Source organism: Amaranthus tricolor, chromosome 8, assembly GCF_026212465.1.
Source record: "Amaranthus tricolor cultivar Red isolate AtriRed21 chromosome 8, ASM2621246v1, whole genome shotgun sequence".
In the NCBI taxonomy this organism is placed as follows: Eukaryota; Viridiplantae; Streptophyta; class Magnoliopsida; order Caryophyllales; family Amaranthaceae; genus Amaranthus; species Amaranthus tricolor.
The window spans coordinates 10,888,793-10,895,264 of record NC_080054.1 but is presented as its reverse complement, the minus strand read 5'-3'; positions in this window follow the sequence as shown (position 1 = coordinate 10,895,264).

Genomic DNA, 6,472 nt, shown 5'->3' with positions numbered 1-6,472 from the left:
TATATATACATATATATATATATATATATATACATATATATATATATATATATACATATATATATATATATATATATATATATATATATATATATATATATATATATATATATATATGTATATAAGTAAGCTATTCAAGTGTAGTTTTCATGTAAGAAATCAAAATAGGGATTCTCTAGATTCCCCAACCAATAAGAGATCAAAATCGTATAGCAGTTACATAGCACAATCCTAATACACAAAATTTTAAGAAATGCGTTAAATTTTGGTTAAATATAAATAGAGGTCATTTTCATTGTCTAAAAGCCGACACAAATTGTCTTTTGTGAATTCCAACACTAAAACTATCTTGAACAGTACATTGGCTTCAAATAAACCTCAAGTTATCTCTTGTTGACATTTCAAACATTTGAATGCACACTTCGTTCATGCATATAGTGTGGAGAGAAATTAAGTATCTATTCAATAATCCTAACACTTAACAAAAAGGGAGTTTTATGATACATTACAAAAATTGATTATCTTAAAAAGGATTTAGTCATCTCCATTGTTTTGCAAATTGCAATCACTTCCTCCCCTTAACAGTTGTATACTTGTATTATCTTTTTCTATTATCTAACAGTCTTGTTTTCTTGACGTGACTTTAATTTTTCTCATAAATATTTACAATTTCAATTCACATAGTCTAGGAAGTAACCATTTTTAAGGAAATAAAGAAATTACTAATATTTGTTTTCACTCACTCACCATAAGACGATTTCTGCTTTATCAACAACGGTAGATACATTGATCCATAAGCGGAGGAATTCCAACCTCCTGTTCTATTTTGTATCTGAAAAAAAAAAGATTTGCTTAGTATCCCAATTGAAGTTGCTCCCAAGAAAGCAAGTTCTCAACACTTACAAATTAAAGTGATCCTCATATGTTATTAGAATAGCAGCCAACCCAAGGTGTCCATATCTTCCAGAACGACCAACCTGAACGGCACATAGATTAATAAGCATAAAGTACTTATCAGAAAAGGCAAAAATCTGACCAAAATAGAAAGAAAGAACATAACATACTCTGGGCAGATAGGTTTCAGAGTTCTTTGGGAAATCAAAATTGATTACAACTTTTACGGCTTAAATGTCTATACCTCTAGTAAACAGATCTTAGAAACCAACAACACTAAATGTAAGAACACTAAATGTCTATCAAAAACCTTGCAGCAAAAAATAGCAGTTCAACATGCACTTTCAGAAATTTCCAAACAAGCAGTTAGTGGTTCACAAACTACAAATGGCTTTCATCGAATATATTTGGTAGGAATTATAAATGATGATAAACTAAACTTTCATAAGACCTATATCAGTAGATTTCTTGCTCATTGTTATCAAACTTTCACTTAGATTAGTAGACTTCTTGTCCATCAATCCTGTTAAAGCAAGTGTCAATCGGTCGAGCGGAAGTGTGTTGATCGAGCGGAATGTGCAAATTGAGACAGTAGCTTCATTGGAAGCTCGCTCGACTGAGAGTAATAGTGGCTCGATGGAGCGGTAGTCGCTGTTTTTGGTCAGAATTTGTAGTGATTATGCAATAATGTGGTGCATTACTCTAATGTTTATTGTCATAGTTAATATGGTTGTTAAAAGTGCTTTATGGTGAGTAATTGAGAGGTTCTAGGAATGATACTCACCTTCCATAAAAGGGAGTATCATTTATAGAACAAAGACCACCAAAAAACACATTGTTGAGAGGGCTATTACATTGTTAAAAACTTGAGAGTGTTCTTACTTTGCTTTAGTATTTGTGACCTTGAGAGATTTGTTCTCAAGATAAGGGAGGTTTATTATAATTGTATTGTTGAATCATTTATAATAAAACTACATTTGAGGGAGAGGTATTCAAGATACCTCATAAAATACTTGTATTCATCTTTGCTTATATTTTTCATTTGTTTTTCATTGTTGAAGCTCTTTGAGGGTTTCAGTTCAAATCCATCAAAGGTCGCACTGATCGAGTACACAAGTCACAACAATGCTAAAACCTTGATCCCATAAAATCAGATGGGCTGGATGAACAAATAATTTAGTGTCAGTGATTGTCCAGTTAAAATCTCCTCCTTGTTGCCTATATCTATTTTAATACTGACTTTTAGGGTTAGATATCTTATATCGTTTATCAAGCCAGTCAACTAAGTCATGTTTAGCTTCCCTCTTCCTTTGTTTTCAACGTTCCACCTTTCTTAATGTCTTCTTGATAGGTTTCTGTTGAATATAATGATACTCAACATATGCAGCATCCTAGTATTGAGTGTGATCAACATTTGAAGGACACCAAACTACAGCAACAGCAATATTATACTAAGGTTGTTTTTTATCAAAAAAGGTTACCAAGTTTAAATATGATAAACCTCAAAGTTCTATGCTAAATATTTTGAGGGCTTCTTGATATGCAGTACGCCTTTTAAGGTTTTTAATTTTAAGCAATTTTCTTCCAACTTTGACTCAACTTTAAATTATTCTAATCATCTACTCCTTCAGACATCTTGTATCTTCTCCAGAAATTCTTCTAAATTTCTGGTTAAGCTTGAAGCATCTTTTACTCGTCATTCTGCTGCAGTTCATATAGAGTGACCTTTGAAACCAAAGAGTTATCATCAGTGCACATTAATTGGTTATATAATTTTTCTTGAGTTATGAATTGTTTTAACTTAAAAATTAATTTGCGTTTACAATAGTTCGGTTAAAAACAGTTTGGATACTTATAAGAATTTGAAAATTAGTTCCTGTTGAGTCGGTTATAGCCAGACTTACTTCAATTTCGTGCATACTTTGGGGTAAAGATGACTCAGTTTGGTCACTATTGGATTATCATGATCGCGATCAATGGTACTATGTCGGTTACAAGAATGGATCGCAGTTCAAATTTAGATTTTCCTATTCTCGGCTAAAGCGATTTGGGGGCAACTTTAAGAATGGATCAAAAGTTACTAATTAATAACAAAAATATTTCTTCTTTTATTTTCTATGTGCATTGTATGTAATATTTTATAGCCGACAATGTTAATGCATAGTTTGTACTTCGTCCTTTTTAAATACTTGTAAAAATTTCACTATTTTGCCGTGTATAAATGTAGTTTTGATCTTTCTGAATTAATTTATATGCGTGTTTTGAAAAATATTGATTATTAAATGTTATGTGATTACTTTAAAACTGCACTTTAAATGTTATTATTAATCACTTTTAAGATTATAAGTGATCATTTTAAAATGATAGGTGATTACATTAAAAGTACAAAAAAAACATTAAGTTAAACCAATAAATATAATCTCATCATAAACCATCCTATTTGAGAATTTGTACAATGATAATGACCAATGTGAACACAATTGTTGTATAGTTATGATAGTTCAGTAAGAAAATAAGTAACCCTTGACCAAATTAATTGAAACCAAATATGGGAATATTTATTTAAGGCCAATCGTCAACTTGATTAATACTTCATCTCATTTTTATATTTGCTACATTTTTTTTCACTCTATCCAATTTACGATTTTAATTTTTATCATCTTTAATTTCATATGATAAAAAAAATAGCTGAAATAAGAGAAAAAAATATATGAACCTTTGAGCATACTGATACTTTGATTTTTCCTTGGATTTTTTCAATATTTGATAGACATTGGACCCCCTTTTGAGAAAAAGATTTATCTTTTTTTTCAAGCAATTTTGCAATTTCTTTACCCTAACTATTTTGTGTTTGACGCGAACTAGGCGTTCACCGTGGCTTGCAATAAATAAAATTTCACATCAATTTAATAGCAGAAACTAATTTATTAATTTTTTTTGGAAAGTATCTAAGATTTGTATTTTGGGAGAAAAAATAAATTAATTTTTGCATTGAATGTGAAGGGATGAGTAATTCTGGTTTTCATGGTCATTGAGTGAAAACAAACAGTCTAACGTTTTTTTTAACAAAAAAGTTACCAAATTGTGTATCACATAACAAATCCAATATTAAAGATGGTTAATTATATAATCATAACACAAATCTATATAATTAGTCTAATTTACTGATTATTATAAGATTGTAAGTGATTATTTGATTTTATATATAATTACTTTAAAACTCCACTTTAAATATTATAATTAATCACTTTTAAGATTATAAGTAATCATTTTAAAATTATTGGTGATTACTTTAAAAGTATAAAAAATATATCAACTTAAGCCAATAATATAATCTGGTCATAAACCATACTATTTGAGAATTTATCCAATGATAATTACATATTTTTGTTTTGGCTGTTACCTTTTGTAGGTATTATTTAAAGTCTTTTCTTTTATGGAAAAAATTTTCAATCTGGTTTAAAAATGAATAAAATAATTTCATTACTCCACAAATTCAATAGGGGATTTCAAGAATGATTAAGGTTCCTTACGTATTGCTTATCCGCATAACAAAATCATTAATCAAGTAAACCCATTTGATTGTTAAGTTCAGATTTATAGTTTCATTTATAAAACATGAAATTAAACATCTAGTAATTACTTTTATAATCATAGTACAAGATATCAAACTTAATTAACATTTTGAAACAAATAGAGTGCATATTATCTATACAAATTAGGTTTAAAAAAGCTTTCCATAATAATATAATATTTCACTGATTTCTTATAATAATCACCACTTGTAATTAACTATCAATAATATCAACTATTTCATCACTAATCCACGAAAATTCTTAGGTAACGTAATATTCCCAAAAAAAGCTTATATATATATGAGAGAGAAAAGATATGTGAAGAACCTTTGGGCACAATGATACTTTGATTTTCCCATGGGTTTTTTTAATATTGGAGACTTTAGACTCTCTTTTGATGTGTAAACAAAAAGAAAACTTGTTCACAAAGGGATTGGATTAATGTGTTTCGTGTTTAGCTAAATTTTGGAAGATCGATTGGGTTAATCAAGATAGTTTAGGGGAACTCTTACCCTTAACTTGAGGATATAACAAGGAGGAACTGTCACTTACTTGCTTAGGCGTAGTATTGACTAGGGAACTCTCACCTATTTGTCAACTACAAGTCTTAGTTTTAGGAACACTCACTAAAACGTAAACTCTTCAAATTTGAAAAACATGCAAATTTCGAAATCAAGTCCGACTTACACTTAGTCAAAATTAACAAACACACTTAGTTGTTTTTGGCAATTTTCAGATGTGTTTTCATTGATAATCAGCACGCCATTTATAGCTTTAGTACATCAACTAATTGCATCTACAACTGAACAAAACTGAAATAATGGGCCAATTAATTTGGATCATAACCGTCTAATTAATCCCCATTACAAACTATTAATTGACTACTCAACTTGAGCTTAAAATAAGGAAGAATTAACTAAGCAAAACGTCCAGCAATCAATCTCTCAAAACTGTTCAATACCGTCATTCAAAGCTGCCCTTGAATTGCGCCTTTGTAACCGTCCTCATTACTCCTCCCATTTAAGCTTCTTTATTCAGCAAATAAACCAGAAAAAAACACCTAATAACACCCCTTAAATGAGATTAAAAACCAGCTTTAAATCTCCTTAAAACACGCCCCTTTGAATTCCAAAATCATTTGGTATCTTAAATGAAATTAAAAACCAGCTTTAAATCTTCTTAAAACACGCCCCTTTGAATTCCAAAACCGTTTGGAATTAATTCCTTGTAACCGACCCAATTGACGTCTTTAAGGGAGAATCCAACTAATTTAATCAGTAGTTAGTCACGCTTAGCAAAGTGCAACCATTTGAGCAACTATATGGACCATGCACGCCAAAATCCATTGGAGTAACGTCGAAAAAAGACTTGGATAAAATCAATTCCCCGAAGTTGGATTCTTAGACTTGGATATTTGGACTATTCGACCCTTGGCCACTTTGGTCATCCTCCCCTTCTTCGAAGGGAATTGCCCTCAATTCCTCATCATCATAGTACGGTGCAAGATCTCCCACATTGCAAGTGCTTGAAACGCCATACTTACCTCCCAAATCGACCTTATAGGCATTGTCGTTGATCTTTTCCACTATTCCGAATGGACCTTCAGCTCGGGGCATGAGCTTGTTTTTCCTTTGATTTGGAAACCTTTCTTTTCTCATGTAGATCCACACTAGGTCACCAACTTCGAATTCTGTCACGTTTTTGACTCTTTTGTTGGCTTGCTTCTTGTAGATTTCATTGACCTTTTCAATGTTTTTCCTCACCTCTTTGTGTATTTTCATCATGAACTCAGCTAGTTCCTTTGCACCTCCATGGATGAACTTATCTTGTGGCAATGCTATGAGATCAATTGGAACATAAGGGTTAGAACAATACACTACTTCAAACAGAGAATACTTTGTAGTAGCACTAGGAGTTCTATTATAAGCAAACTCGGCATGAGCAAGCTTGACATCCCAATCTTTGGTGCTTTTACTAACCAAGGTCCTAAACAAAGAACCAAG